The sequence below is a fragment of the Triticum aestivum genome, chromosome 2B (genome assembly GCF_018294505.1).
Source record: "Triticum aestivum cultivar Chinese Spring chromosome 2B, IWGSC CS RefSeq v2.1, whole genome shotgun sequence".
NCBI classification, from domain to species: domain Eukaryota; kingdom Viridiplantae; phylum Streptophyta; class Magnoliopsida; order Poales; family Poaceae; genus Triticum; species Triticum aestivum.
The window spans coordinates 460,254,369-460,269,411 of record NC_057798.1 but is presented as its reverse complement, the minus strand read 5'-3'; positions in this window follow the sequence as shown (position 1 = coordinate 460,269,411).

The window sequence follows — 15,043 nt, the reverse complement described above, 5'->3', positions numbered from 1 at the left end:
GATGACGAGGAGGAGATATTGGTTACCGTGTTGGTCCATCACCACATCAATAGCCAGCGGTCGTGGCTCCATTCAAGGCCACCTTCCCGCGTTGAATCACAACCGAGAGAGCGGGCATCTCCTTCTATGGAAGGACTATTTTGATACAACAAATTCGTTGTTCAAACATCAGAAATTCCGCCGTCATTTCCATATGAGTAGGCATCTTTTCAACCGTACTAGAGAGGGGGTGGTCGGCTACGATTCGAGTGCAAAGAGGATGCCGTTGGAAAGTTTGGTTTTCCTCTTATCAGAAATGCACTGCCGCCATCCGAATGCTTGCATACGGAGTTCCCGATGATTTCATTGACGAGTACGTCTGTATGAGTGAGTCTACATGCCTAGACTCCCTCTATAAGTTCTGCAAGGTTGTTATTGTTGTCTTTGGCCCTGAGTACTTGAAAGAGCCGACTCCTGATGATACATCCCATTTGTTGACGATGAATGCCAGCAGGGGCTTCTCAGGGATGCTTGGCAGCATAGACTGCATGCACTGGGAGTGGAAGAACTGCCCTTCTGCTTGGCAAGGGCAGTATAAGGACCATGTCAGGGCTTGCACTGTCATACTAGAGGTTGTGGTGTCTCAAGATCTCTAGATCTGGCACTCTTTCTTTGGCATGGCCGGATTATACAATGATATCAACGTGCTTCAGCGCTTGCCGGTGTTTGCTAGGCTTGTTGAAGGCAACAGCCCACCGGTGAACTTTACTATCAACGGCCACAACTACGACAAAGGATACTACCTGGGTGACGGTATCTATCCTCAGTGGACCACTATTGTGAAGACAATCCCCAACCCTGTTGGAGGGAAGAGGAAAAGATTTGCCCAAGAGCAAGAGAGTGTTAGGAAGGACGTCGAGCGTGCCTTTGGTGTTTTGCAATCTCGATGGGGCATCGTTCGGTATTCTGCTAATACCTGGAGCACGCAGAAACTGTGCGAAGTGATGACTGCTTGTGTGATCATGCACAATATGATCGTAAAAGATGAGCGTCCGAAACGTCTGTACGATCAAGGGTTTCAGTTTCAGGGTGAGAATGTTGTGCCTGAGCATGGAGGAGCTGCAATATTTGAACAGTTCACCCAATTTCATCATGACATGCGTGATTGGAAAACTCGCATGCAACTGCAAAATGATTTGGTTGAGCATATGTGGGCTCATGTTGGCAACCAATAGATATATCTTCTTTATTCGGCTTGCAAAACTATGTGAGACATTTTTACATCTATTCGTCTTGTAAAACTATGCTATTTTATTCAGTTGAAACTATGTTATTTGACTATATATTTGAATGCAAAAGTTGTGTGTGAAATAATGCAAAAATGAGCTATTTGTTGAAGTAGGGCGGCCAGCCGGCCATGCCGGCACATATGGGTTGGCGCGTTGGGCGCACTGCTGACCTAAATCTAAAATAGGGCGGACGCCCGGCGGGCGGCCAACCCAAATGGACAAAAAGTGGACAAAAGCATCGTCCGTTTAGGTCGGCCTAAGAGCAACTCCAACGAAGCGACCCAAGTCATGTCCGTTTTTGTTTGTGTCTTGTTCGGTTGGGTTGGTCGAGCAGACGGGTTTGTTCCCTTTTTCATTTGGGTCAACCGGTGCATCCAACATAGCACACACATTTTATGACATGCCCCCCCCCAAACACGTAGCAGGCAGGGGAGCTCGCGGCTGGGCGCGGAGAGGCGAGGTCGACGGCTGCTGCAGCACCGGACGGGCGCGAAGCAAAGCGAAGCGAGGCGAGCGGTCAAGATCAAACCCCACGGTGGGGGCGGCGCGGCGAGCATGGCGCGTGTCAGCGGCCCAACATAAACTACCTCAGGCTGCAGGAACACTGCCAAGTCAGCACGGGAAGGCAGCATGGCAACATAAAGGCATCCTTCGACCAATCAGGGGCAAGGGTGCGTCACCTCCAGACCACCTTGCATCAAGCAACCGAACCACAGGTTCGTGGGCCCAGAGTGGGTGAGCTCTACATAAGGAGCGAGGCGCAACCGGATAGGCATCCAGTTGGATCAGGAAAACGGCATGGCACAACACGGCTCTTCTTTTGCTTTCTTCTTATCTTACGAGAGAAAGATGAAACATGAGCGAATGTGATGGGGCGTACTTTTAGAGGGCCTAGAGATAGTGTGTATGCGTACGTGAAAGGGGCGTAGAGGGGGGTGATGGAGAGAGAGATGCTCTTCATTTCTATTTATTATGACTAACTTTATATATAGTATAAAAATATAAAAATTCACAATGCGGAATAAATATCATTGGATGAACCATGCAGATTAACTTTCATACTCCATATAACTTTGTAATATTGTATAGATGTAGATTTTCAAAAATAAATTTTTGGTCACACTTTGTGTAGTTTTTATTCAAAAGGAATGTTGTATGTGAAGTAAAAGTGAAGAGAGGGTCTTTTAGATCAATGGGGCACATGATAAGATGTAACATGTGTGAATGTGTAGTTGACGTATTTGGCAGAGCTTAGAGAGGGTATGTGTACGTATTTGAGAGAGGCATGGATAGAGGGGCTGGGGTGCTATGAGAGAGAGATAGCACGAGAAATGAGAGAGGTCTAGAGAGAGAGACGAATAGGGTGTCTCGGTGAGAGATGGCCTGGAGTGTGTCTATGCAAGGGAGAAAGGGAGAGAGACATGAGCAGAAATAGTGTGTGCGGTGTGTGTGTTGGTATGTGCGGGTGTGAGGAGATAGCGAGACCTAGGGGTAGAGGGTGTGTGACGGTATGAGGTATGGTGGGCCGAGGTGAGGCCCCTATGTCGGTTCCATCCTACGCCACATTGGTCGGCCCGTGACGCATTACACGGAGACCCATGGAGGATGAGTGAAGTCTGAAATAAACCTTATGGTTGTAGACGTCGTCGCAAATGAACCCCCATGTCCAAATCCCGGAAGTATGTACCCCAACCTCTCCGATCCCAGCCGTTTTGAGGCTTCTATGCGTATCCAAACGCCGGAGTTCGTACGTGGTGCAGGAAAGAGTGGGAACTAGCTGAGTCAGCTTCTGTAGGTGGGGTCTTAGGCTAAAACCTGGTCGAGCCGGACCAAGTCGCTCGCTCTCCCTCATCTTCCACTTGCCTCTTCCTCTCCCGCGACGCCTCAGTTCCTCCTTCTCCACAACGGTGACATCGACGAGCAGATGATCGCGGCGGCCGGCGACAACCACACCGACAAAAAGAAGCAAGGTATGCCTGGTCTATCTCCCCTCTATATTGTCATGTTTTTTCCTCCTTTATGGATCGGTTAGGTTTAGGGATTTTGAAGGGTGAAGACATGGAAATTTGAGGCCCTAATTGGCGATTTGCTGGTGATTTCTGTTGTCAAGTGTAGTAATCATTTTGCCCATCTTGCAATGTAGGTTCTTTCTGTTGAATCCATGGACCCGGCTGAGATTTTGAATGTCAGATTTCATATAGGGGGCAATTTGTTCGTATTGGTCCTTCTCTAGACTATGTTGGGGGAGATGTGCCTACTCTCATATTGAAAGGGACAAGCTTTCCTTGCAAGAGGTGAAAGGATTTCTCGCAAATCATATGGCAGTTAAGGAAAGCATGAAATTTTTCTTTCTTATGCCTGGTAGAGAGTTGGCTAATGGGCTCATGTTTCTTTATGATGATGTTGGGTGCATGAGAATGTCAGATCATACAACTGATGGTGGAGTTGCAGATATTTATGTGGAGTACAATGGGGAAGAGGATGAAGAAGGAGAGGAGGGCAGTGCAAGCGGGTCTGATTTTGAGGATGAAATTAAGGATCACATGGATAGTGGAAGTGAAGAAGATATGCCTATTATCATGAGTGATGAAGAAGTGCAACTGGAACATGTGGATGCAGAAGAAGAAATTTCTGAGCAAGTGTTTGTCCCCAATGACACCGGTGTTATTACTACATTCATAAGCAGCCCAATGAAGAGGATTTCTCAAGGGTGCAATCCTTCTCAGAGTTCACAAGTGATCAATCCTTCCCAGCCTTCAACACATATTGCACTAGAAGTGCAAGCAAGGCATACAACAGCAGCTATAGGAGCAGAGCATGATGTAGCAGCTCAAGGAGCAGAACATGCAGTAGCAGAGCATGCAACAGGTTAAGGAGCAGGAAGCAGCAAAAGGAAGAGTCTGACTCAGATGATTCAAAGGACAATGAATATGTCCCACACACTGATGATAGTGGAGAGGAATCAGAGGTAGTAGAGCTGAGAAAGCATGCAAGACAATTCTGGAAAAAGATGAAATATTCTAGGAAATGGGCTACTTCAGATGCATCAGGGGTTGTGCCTATTGATTTAATTGCAAATGTTGAGGAGGCAGTAGAAGAAATGGAATTTGACTCTTCTGATGAAGATTACTCCTATGATGAAGATGAAGAGGGGAACATGGTTAGGAGGAAGAGCAGATACCCAAGATTTAACTCTGAAACTGATATCCCACATTTCAGTTTAGGGATGGTTTTCAGGAGCAAAAATCAGTTTCTGAAAGCTGTTAAGAGATATGGTCTTGCTACAAAAAGAAGCATCAGATTTGTGAAGTCTGAGGAGAATAGGGTTAGAGCCAAATGTGCATGGTCTGGCTATCCATGGCTTGTGTATGGAGCAAAAACAAGCAGGTGCTCAAGGTTTCAAATAATAACATATGAGGAAGAGCATCACTATGCACAAAACAGAGAAAACATGCTTCTTTCTGCAAAGTTCATAGCATAAAAATATGAGCATTTCATTTTGGCCAATCCTATGTGGAAGATTGATAGTATTAAAGCCACTATACTGGAAGATATGTTTGCTGATGTATCCACTTCCAAGTGTAAGGCAGCAAAAAAGATTGTTATGGATAAGCTTTTGTCTGGTATGAAGAGTGAGTACACAAAAATCTTTGACTACCAGCTAGAGTTGCTTAGGAGTAACCCTGGAAGTATAGTAGCTGTTTGCTTGGACCCAACAGAAATGGAAGTGAATGTTTTCCAGCAGTTCTATGTTTGCTACAATGCTTTGAAGCAAGGGTTTAAATCTGGGGGGAGGAAGGTGATAGGGCTAGATGGGTGTTTTTTCAAAAGAGCATGACAAGGTGAATTACTTGCTGCAATTGCTAGGGATGCAAACAACCAAATGTACCTTGTAGCTTGGGCAGTTGTTGAAAAGGAGACTACATAAACATGGAAATGGTTCATTGGGCTGCTAATCAAGGATTTGGATATAAATGATCAAGGAGTTGGGTGGGTTTTCATATCTGATCAGCAAAAGGTAAACATTGTTGTTGTATGCTTTGTTATTCGTTGCTCCTGCAATTGTTATATTTGTTGTTGCTGCAACTGTTATATTTGTTATGTGCTGCAGAATTGTTGTATTTGTTGTTGTATGCTATGTTATTTGTTAGGGCAGGGGTTGTCGACATGGTTAGGGTAGGGGTTGTCGACAAGGTTAGGGTAGGGGTTGTCGACACGGGTAGGGTAGGGGTTGTGACAAGGTTAGTGTAGGGGTTGTCGACACGGTTAGGGTAGCGGTTGTGACAAGGTTAGGGTAAGGGTTGTCGACGCGGTTAGGGTAGGGGTTGTGACAAGGTTAGGGTAGGGGTTGTCGACATGGTTAGGGTAGGGGTTGTCGACAAGGTTAGTGTAGGGGTTGTCGACACAGTTAATTCAAAATTGCTTCTGTTAATTCATATATGCCTTTTATTAAATCAAACTTGCTACTGTTAATTCAACCATGCCTTTTATTAATTCAAACTGCCTTTTATTAATTCAAACTTGCTTCTGTTAATTCAACCATGCCTTTTATTAATTCAAACTTGCTTCTGTTAATTCAACCATGCCTTTTATTAATTCAAACTTGCTCCTGCTAATTCAAGCATGCCTTTTATTAATTCAAATAAGCTTCTATTAATTCAAACTTGCTTGTATTAATGTAAAATTTCCTTTTGTAGGGATTAACTAATAGCATGAGGGATTACTTGCCTAGGGCACAACATAGGATGTGTGCTAGGCACATTTATGCCAATTGGAGAAAGAAGCATAGAGATCATGAACTACAGAAAAGGTTCTGGGCAATTGCCAAGTCTTGTAACAGAGAGGATTTCAACTATAACAGGGCCAAGCTTGCTCAAAAGACTCCTGAAGGTGCAAAGGATATTATTAGGACAGAGCCAAAGCATTGGGCCAGATTCTTTTTCCTACCTGGGTCAAAGTGTGAGTCTTTCAACAATGCTATTATTGAGTCCAGGTTTTACCCCATAATATCATAGCAAGAAATGATCAGGAAGAAAGCCTTTGCTAGAATTCAGGACCAGAGAAGTAAAAGTATGAAGTGGCATGGCATAGTTTGCCCTAACATTATGAAGAAAATGAATGCCAACATTAAGATGACTCAGTTATGTGATGTGCTCTGGAATGGGAAGGATGGATTTGAGGTAAAGCACTTAAGAGGCAGAGGAAATAGATACACAGTAAACCTTGCCAACAAGACATGCTCATGTGGGTATCTTCAGTTGGCAGGCCTTCCTTGCTGCCATGCTATATGTGCCATATACAAGAGTGGCCAGAAAATAGAAGATTTCATTGACCCATGCTACTACATTGATACTTTTAAGAAAATATATGAGCACTGCCTCCAACCCTGTGGAAGGTGAAGAAAACTGACCAGATTCTCAGAACCCTAGGCCAGTGGCACCTGGATATGTTGCAATGCCTGGAGCTAGGGAAAAAATAATGACAGGAGGAGAGAAGAGGGGGAAGCACCCAAGGGAAAGAAGTTGAGCAAGCATGGAATTCAAACCACTTGTGGATGTTGTGGAGTTAAGGGACACAACAAAGGATCTTGTAAACAGAATCCAAATAGGAACACAAAAACCAAAGCATATATTGGGAAGAGAGGGGAAAATAGAGGGCCACATAGGTACATAATGCAATTGCACAATAATGTAAATGCAATTAATTAGTTGTACTGCTTCCAGCAATATGCACTTAATCTTGTTGTTCTTTCTGTTTGCAGCAAGAAGAGACTGATGCCTCCAAAGCCAGGGTGGCTGCTGCTAGATCTTCTGCACCAACTGCAAATTTAGGTTATGCTGCTCCTTCTAGCTCCCAGCCAAGAACATCAAGCTTCAAACCTCCTAGAGTTACAAGACACACAACTGGAAATGATGCACCTAGAGGGAGTGCAAATTTTGGCAGAGGCAAAGGAGCAAAGAGAGGGAGAGGCACAGCTGCAAATGATGCACCTAGAGGGAGTACATCTGCTGGTAGAGGCAGAGGAGCAAAGAGAGGGAGAGCCACAGGGGGCTTCTCAGCTTATTTTAATGCTTCTAGGAAACTACTAAAATGTACTGAAGTGATGTTATTTTGCATATGGTTGGTCCTTTGAACTAGTTATAATTTGCTTTGGTAGTAGTGAACTAGTGAACTGATGTTATTTGGATGTTTGTATCCATGTGAACTTGTTACCATGTGTTGGGGAACGTTGCAGAAAATTAAAAAATTTCCTACGATTTCACCAAGATCCATCTATGAGTTCATCTAAGCAACGAGTGATAGGAGAGAGATTGCTTCTACATACCACTTGTAGATCGCGTGCGGAAGCGTTCAAGAGAACGGTGATGATGGAGTCGTACTCGTCGTGATCCAAATCACCGATGACCAAGTGCCGAACGGACAGCACCTCCGCGTTCAACACACGTACGGAGCGGATGACGTTTCCTCCTTCTTGATCCATCAAGGGGGAAGGAGAGGTTGATGAAGATCCAGCAGCACAACGGCGTGGTGGTGGATGCAGCAGGACTCCGGCAGGGCTTCGCCAAGCTACTGTGGGAGGAGGAAGAGGTGTAGCAGGGGAGGGAGGCGCCAGGACACAGGGTGCGGCTGCCCTCCCTCCCCCCTCCTTTATATAGGCCCCCAGGGGGGCGCCGGCCCTGGGAGATCCAATCTCCCAAGGGGGCGGCGGCCAGGGGATGGAGTGCCCCCCAAGGCAAGTGGGGTGCGCCCCCCGCCCTAGGGTTTTCAACCCTAGGCGCAGGAGGGGGCCCAAGGGGGGCACACCAGCCCACTAGGGGCTGGTTCCCCTCCCACTTCAGCCTACGGGGCCCTCCGGGATAGGTGGCCCCACCCGGTGGACCCCCGAGACCCTTCCGGTGGTCCCGGTACAATACCGGGTGACCCCGAGACTTTCTCGATGGCCGAAACAACACTTCCTATATATAATTATTTACCTCCGGACTATTCCGGAACTCCTCGTGACGTCCGGGATCTCATCCGGGACTCCGAACAACATTCGGTTCGCTGCATACTCATATTCATACAACCCTAGCGTCACCGAACCTTAAGTGTGTAGACCCTACGGGTTCGGGAGACATGCAGACATGAACGAGACGGCTCTCCGGTCAATAACCAACAGCGGGATCTGGATACCCATGTTGGCTCCCACATACTCCTTGATGATCTCATCGGATGAACCATGATGTCAAGGATTCAATCAACCCCGTACACTATTCCCTTTGTCAGATGGTATGTTACTTGCCCGAGATTCGATCGTCGGTATCCCAATATCTCGTTCAATCTCGTTACCGGTAAGTCACTTTACTCGTACCGTAATGCATGATCCCGTGACCAGACACTTGGTCACTTTGAGCTCATTATGATGATGCACTATCGAGTGGGCCCAGTGATACCTCTCTGTTATACGGAGTGACAAATCCCAGTCTCGATCCGTGTCAACCCAACAGACACTTTCAAAGATACCTGTAGTGCACCTTTATAGTCACCCAGTTACGTTGTGACATTTGGTACACCCAAAGCACTCCTACGGTATCCGGGAGTTACACGATCTCATGGTCTAAGGAAGAGATACTTGACATAGAAAAAGCTCTAGCAAAACGAACTACACGATCTTGTGCTATGCTTAGGATTGGGTCTTGTCCATCACATCATTCTCCTAATGATGTGATCCCGTTATCAACGACATCCAATGTCCATAGTCAGGAAACCATGACTATCTGTTGATCAACGAGCTAGTCAACTAGAGGCTTACTAGGGACATGTTGTGGTCTAAGTATTCACATGTGTATTACGATTTCCGGATAATACAGTTATAGCATGAATAAAAGACAATTATCATGAACAAGGAAATATAATAATAATCCTTTTATTATTGCCTCTAGGGCATATTTCCAACAGTCTCCCACTTGCACTAGAGTCAATAATCTAGTTACATTGTGATGAATCGAACACCCATAGAGTTCTGGTGTTGATCATGTTTTGCTCGCGGAAGAGGTTTAGTCAACGGATCTGCGACATTCAGATCCGTATGTACTTTGCAAATATCTATGTCTCCATCTTGAACATTTTCACGGATGGAATTGAAATGACGCTTGATGTGCCTGGTCTTCTTGTGAAACCTGGGCTCCTTGGCAAGGGCAATAGCTCCAGTGTTGTCACAGAAGAGTTTGATCGGCCCCGACGCATTGGGTATGACTCCTAGGTCGGTGATGAACTCCTTCACCCAAATTGCTTCATGCGCTGCCTCCGAGGCTACCATGTACTCCACTTCACATGTAGATCCCGCCACGACGCTCTGCTTGCAGCTGCACCAGCTTACTGCCCCACCATTCAACATATACACGTATCCGGTTTGTGACTTAGAGTCATCCAGATCTGTGTCAAAGCTAGCGTCGACGTAACCCTTTACGACGAGCTCTTCGTCACCTCCATAAACGAGAAACATGTCCTTTGTCCTTTTCAGGTACTTCAGGATATTCTTGACCGCTGTCCAGTGTTCCTTGCCGGGATTACTTTGGTACCTTCCTACCAAACTTATGGCAAGGTTTACATCTGGTCTGGTACACAGCATGGCATACATAATAGATCCTATGGCTGAGGCATAGGGGATGACACTCATCTCTTCTTTATCTTTTCCCGTGGTCGGGCATTGAGCCGAGCTCAATCTCACACCTTGCAATACAGGCAAGAACCCCTTCTTGGATTGATCCATTTTGAACTTCTTCAAAATCTTATCAAGGTATGTGCTTTGTGAAAGACCTATGAGGCGTCTCGATCTATCCTTATAGATTTTGATGCCTAATATGTAAGCAGCTTCTCCAAGGTCCTTCATTGAAAAACACTTATTCAAGTAGGCCTTAATGTTGTCCAAGAATTCTATATCATTTCCCATCAAAAGTATGTCATCTACATATAATATGAGAAATGCTACAGAGCTCCCACTCACTTTCTTGTAAACGCAGGCTTCTCCATAAGTCTGCATAAGCCCAAACGCTTTGATCATCTCATCAAAGCGAATGTTCCAACTCCGAGATGCTTGCACCAGCCCATAAATGGATCGCTGGAGCTTGCATACTTTGTTAGCATTCTTAGGATCGACAAAACCTTCCGGCTGCATCATATACAGCTCTTCCTTAAGATAACCATTAAGGAATGTCGTTTTGATGTCCATCTGCCATATCTCATAATCATAGTATGCGGCAATTGCTAACATGATTTGGACGGACTTAAGCTTTGCTACGGGAGAGAAAGTCTCATGGTAGTCAATCCCTTGTACTTGCCGATAACCCTTAGCGACAAGTCGAGCTTTATAGATGGTGACATTACCATCCGCGTCCGTCTTCTTCTTAAAGATCCATTTGTTTTCTATCGCTCGCCGATCATCGGGCAAGTCATTCAAAGTCCATACTTTGTTTTCATACATGGATTCTATCTCGGATTGCATGGCTTCTAGCCATTTATTGGAATCTGGGCCCGCCATTGCATCTTCATAGTTTGAAGGTTCACCGTTGTCTAACAACATGATTTCCAGGACAGGGTTGCCATACCACTCTGGTGTGGAACGTGTCCTTTTGGACCTACAAAGTTCAGTAGCAACTTGATCCGAAGTACCTTGATCATCATCATTAATTTCCTCTCCAGTCGGTGTAGGCACCACAGGAACATTTTCCTGAGCTGCACCACTTTCCGGTTCAAGAGGTAGTACTTCATCGAGTTCTACTTTCCTCCCACTTACTCCTTTTGAGAGAAACTCCTTTTCCAGAAAGGATCCGTTCTTGGCAACAAAGATCTTGCCTTCGGATCTAAGGTAGAAGGTATACCCAATGGTTTCCTTAGGGTATCCTATGAAGACGCATTTTTCCGACTTGGGTTCGAGCTTTTCAGGTTGAAGTTTCTTGACATAAGCATCGCATCCCCAAACTTTTAGAAACGACAACTTAGGTTTCTTCCCAAACCATAATTCATACGGTGTCGTCTCAACGGATTTAGACGGTGCCCTATTTAAAGTGAATGTAACTGTCTCTAGAGCGTATCCCCAAAATGATAGCGGTAAATCGGTAAGAGACATCATAGATCGCACCATATCCAATAGAGTGCGATTACGACGTTCGGACACACCATTACGCTGAGGTGTTCCAGGCGGCGTGAGTTGTGAAACGATTCCACATTTCCTTAAGTGTGTACCAAATTCGTGACTTAAATATTCTCCTCCACGATCTGATCGTAGGAACTTTATCTTTCGGTCACGTTGATTCTCTACCTTATTCTGAAATTCCTTGAACTTTTCAAAGGTCTCAGACATGTGTTTCATCAAGTAGACATACTGATATCTACTCAAGTCATCAATGAGAGTGAGAACATAACGATATCCTCCGCGAGCCTCAACGCTCATTGGACCGCACACATCGGTATGTATGATTTCCAATAAGTTGGTTGCTCGCTCCATTCTTCCGGAGAATGGAGTCTTGGTCATTTTGCCCATGAGGCATGGTTCACATGTGTCAAATGATTCATAATCGAGAGACTCTAAAAGTCCATCAGCACGGAGCTTCTTCATGCGCTTGACACCAATGTGACCAAGGCGGCAGTGCCACAAGTATGTGGGACTATCGTTATCAACTTTACATCTTTTGGTATTCACACTATGAATATGTGTAACACTACGTTCGAGATTCATTAAGAATAAACCATTGACCATCGGGGCATGACCATAAAACATATCTCTCATATAAATAGAACAACCATTATTCTCGGATTTAAATGAGTAGCCATCTCACATTAAACGAGATCCAGATACAATGTTCATGCTCAAACTTGGCACTAAATAACAATTATTGAGGTTTAAAACTAATCCCGTGGGTAAATGTAGAGGTAGCGTGCCGACGGCGATCACATCGACCTTGGAACCATTCCCGACGCGCATCGTCACCTCGTCCTTCGCCAGTCTCCGCTTATTCCGCAGCTCCTGCTGTGAGTTACAAATGTGAGCAACGACACCGGTAAGGTACACATCAATTACATGTATATCAAATATACCTTTAGTGTTGCCGGCCTTCTTGTCCGCTAAGTATTTGGGGCAGTTTCGCTTCCAGTGACCCTTCCCTTTGCAATAAAAGCACTCAGTCTCAGGCTTGGGTCCATTCTTTGACTTCTTCCCGGCAACTGGCTTACCGGGCGCGGCAACATCTTTGCCGTCCTTCTTGAAGTTCTTCTTCCCCTTGCCCTTCTTGAACTTAGTGGTCTTATTGACCATCAACACTTGATGTTCTTTCTTGATTTCAACCTCTGCTGACTTCAACATTGAAAATACTTCAGGAATGGTCTTCACCATCCCCTGCATATTGTAGTTCAGCACAAAGCTCTTGTAGCTCGGTGGGAGCGACTGAAGGATTCTGTCAATGACCGCCTCGTCCGGGAGGTTGATCTACAGCTGGGATAGGCGGTTGTGCAACCCAGACATTTTGAGTATGTGCTCACTGACAGAACTGTTTTCCTCCATCTTACAACTATAGAACTTGTCGGAGACTTCATATCTCTCGACCCGGGCATGAGCTTGAAAAACCATTTTCAGCTCCTCGAACATCTCATATGCTCCATGTCGCTCAAAACGCTTTTGGAGCCCCGGTTCTAAGCTGTAAAGCATGCCGCACTGAACGAGGGAGTAATCATCAGCACGTGACTGCCAAGTGTTCATAACATCTTGGTTCTCTGGGATGGGTGCTTCACCTAGCGGTGCTTCTAGGACATAATCTTTCTTGGTTGCTATGAGGATGATCCTCAGGTTCCGGACCCAGTCCGAATAGTTGCTGCCATCATCTTTCAGCTTGGTTTTCTCTAGGAACGCGTTGAAGTTCATGTTGACATGAGCGTTGGCCATTTTATCTACAAGACATATTTTGCAAAGACTTTAGACTAAGTTCATGATAATTAAGTTCATCTAATCAAATTATTTAATGAACTCCCACTCAGATTGACATCCCTCTAGTCATCTAAGTGTTACACGATCCGAGTCGACTAGGCCGTGTCCGATCATCACGTGAGACGGACTAGTCATCGTCGGTGAACATCTCCATGTTGATCGTATCTTCCATACGACTCATGTTCGACCTTTCGGTCTCTTGTGTTCCGAGGCCATGTCTATACATGCTAGGCTCGTCAAGTTAACCCTAAGTGTTTCTGCATGTGTAAAACTGTCTTACACGCGTTGTATGTGAACGTAAGGATCTATCACACCCGATCATCACGTGGTGTTTCAAAACGACGAACTTTAGCAACGGCGCACAATTACGGGGAACACTTTCTTGAAATTATTATAAGGGATCATCTTATTTACTACCGTCGTTCTAAGTAAACAAGATGCATAAACATAATAAACATCACATGCAATTATATAATAGTGACATGATATGGCCAATATCATATAGCTCCTTTGATCTCCATCTTCGGGGCTCCATGATCATCTTCATCACCGGCATGACACCATGATCTCCATCATCATGATCTCCATCATCGTGTCTTCATGAAGTTGTCACGCCAACGACTACTTCTACTTCTATGGCTAACGCGTTTAGCAATAAAGTAAAGTAATTTACATGGCGTTCTTTAATGACACGCAGGTCATACAAAAATAAAGACAACTCCTATGGCTCCTGCCGGTTGTCATACTCATCGACATGCAAGTCGTGATTCCTATTACAAAAACATGATCTCATACATCACAATATATCATTCATCATTCATCACAACTTCTGGCCATATCATATCACATGACAATTGCTGCAAAAACAAGTTAGACGTCCTCTAATTGTTGTTGCATCTTTTACGTGGCTGCAATTGGGTTCTAGCAAGAACGTTTTCTTACCTACGAATAACCACAACGTGATTTTGTCAACTTCTATTTACCCTTCATAAGGACCCTTTTCGTCGAATCCGCTCCAACTAAAATAGGAGAGACAGACACCCGCTAGCCACCTTATGCAACTAGTGCATGTCAATCGGTGGAACCTGTCTCACGTAAGCGTACGTGTAAGGTCGGTCCGGGCCGCTTCATCCCACAATACCGCTGAAGCAAGAAAAGACTAGTAGCGGCAAGCAAGTTGACAAGATCTACGCCCACAACAAAATTGTGTTCTACTCGTGCAATAGAGAACTACGCATAGACCTAGCTCTGATACCACTGTTGGGGAACGTTGCAGAAAATTAAAAAATTTCCTACGGTTTCACCAAGATCCATCTATGAGTTCATCTAAGCAACGAGTGATAGGAGAGATATTGCATCTACATACCACTTGTAGATCGCGTGCGGAAGCGTTCAAGAGAACGGTGATGATGGAGTCGTACTCGCCGTGATCCAAATCACCGATGACCAAGTGCCGAACGGACAGCACCTCCGCGTTCAACACACGTACGGAGCGGATGACGTCTCCTCCTTCTTGATCCAGCAAGGGGAAAGGAGAGGTTGATGAAGATCCAGCAGCACAACGGCGTGGTGGTGGATGCAGCAGGACTCCGGCAGGGCTTCGCCAAGCTACTGTGGGAGGAGGAAGAGGTGTAGCAGGGGAGGGAGGCGCCATGACACAGGGTGCGGCTGCCCTCCCTCCCCCCTCCTTTATATAGGCCCCCAGGGGGGGCGCCGGCCCTGGGAGATCCAATCTCCCAAGGGGCCGACGGCCAGGGGGGTGGAGTGCCCCCCAAGGCAAGTGGGGTGCGCCCCCCACCCTAGGGTTTTCAACCCT